The 1687-nt window shown below is 41.6% G+C and overlaps 1 protein-coding gene across 4 annotated transcripts in view; it reads right to left on the bottom strand.

Annotated features, from left to right (window-relative positions):
* Positions 1 to 1687, bottom strand: part of LOC117948757 (septin-7-like) — a 43577-nt gene that overhangs the window by 38350 nt on the left and 3540 nt on the right. The gene's annotated exons all lie outside the window — the stretch shown is intronic.

The raw sequence follows: 1687 nt of genomic DNA, 5'->3' as shown, positions 1-1687 counted from the left end.
CCTCACTGAGACCAAGAGACTGGATCACATCACTCCAGTCCTCACTAAGACCAAGAGACTGGATCACATCCCTCCAGTTCTGAAGTCTTTACACTGGCTTCTTGTACCTCAAAGAATTGATCTTAAAGTACTTTTGCTAGTTTATAAATCACTACACGGTTTAGGGCTAAAATACATTTCTGACCTGCTACTAGACTATGACCCCCCGAGACCTCTCAGGTCGTCTGGGACAGGTCTGCTTTCTGTCCCCAGAGTCAGAACCAAACGGGGGGGGGGGGGGCAGCGTTCAGTTTCTATGCTCCTCATATCTGGAACAAACTCCCAGAAACCTGCAGATCTTTTGCTACTCTCAGTTCTTTTAAATCAAGACTGAAGACCTTTCTCTAAATGACTCTTCATTTTTTTTAATGTTTAATTTGTCATACTGCACTGTTTTATTCTTGTGTTTAATCGTTTTTTATTTTTTAACTATTTTTATATAAAGCATTTTGAATTGCCGTGTTACTGAAATGTGCTCTACAAATAAAGCTGCCTTGCCTTGAAATTTGACATAAGGGTTATCTTTTCACGGTTTTAAAGGCTGTATTACAGTAAAGTAATATTATTTTTGGAATTGACCAGACTTATTAACGACATACACACATATGCAAATGAGTGTAAGTGAGTTAAGTTCTGGGACCCTCTCAAATGACCACCTGTGGCTCCCGGGGACTCATCTTGTAATAGCTATTATAGATAGATAGATAGATAGATAGATAGATAGATAGATAGATAGATAGATAGATAGATAGATAGATAGATAGATATTGATCCCAAGAAAAATGGGAAATCACAGTGTTATAGCAGCCAAATCAGTCTACCTGTGTGTAAACAAATACGCAGCAGATCTGGAGCTGCACACTGACAGTGACGACAATCTTGTTTTTTGTGAACCTGCAATTAGTATTCCTGTGTCCTGCAGCGACAGAGCCCCTTTGAAGTGAAGTGCAGCTGGAATGAACACAAGTTAGGAAAAAAGGGCTATTTTCATGGAAAAAGAGAGGTGAGGGGGTGCAGACACACCGAGAGAAATAACTGGCCTTCTCCGAGGAGGATGGAAAGAGGAAGTGGAGTCTACCCTGCCAAGGTCCATCAAACAGGTAAACTACAACAGAACAGCAAGAGAAGCAAATAAATGCAGAAGTACATCCCTCTGTGGAGAAAGACAAGGCAACGCAAACAACAAATCTCGCTACGCGTTGGACATCCTGTGGTAAACACATGGATCTATGGATTTTTTTTTTACGTAATCAGTTTCTTCATTTAAAATAGTCGCTGACATCAGCTGAGGTCCTAAGGGGTATGACTGATGAAGTATGACTGATAGTGGACTGTTTAGAATTGTGCCAAATTGTAATTTAATAAGTGATTATTGGTCGGACTGTTGAGCTAAAGCTATACTAGTGGCAGCTGTCACCTGTTGTCATAACACCTCCAAACATCCTAGACTGTAGTAGCCGTCTCCAGCCAGAGACACTGAAAGAGAAAAGAGACTTTTTCTGAGACAATTAATTGTACAGAAACACTTGGAAAGTTGTCTGCTCTCTCTCTCTCTCTCTCTCTACCACTGAGGTATCTCTCATCCTGATCTCACTTCCCCATCACTCTCTACTTCTCTCACTCCCAGTCTGCCCCCCCCCCCCCCCCC

This window comes from Etheostoma cragini, chromosome 8, assembly GCF_013103735.1.
Source record: "Etheostoma cragini isolate CJK2018 chromosome 8, CSU_Ecrag_1.0, whole genome shotgun sequence".
In the NCBI taxonomy this organism is placed as follows: Eukaryota; Metazoa; Chordata; class Actinopteri; order Perciformes; family Percidae; genus Etheostoma; species Etheostoma cragini.
This window is presented reverse-complemented; position numbering and strand designations above follow the sequence as displayed.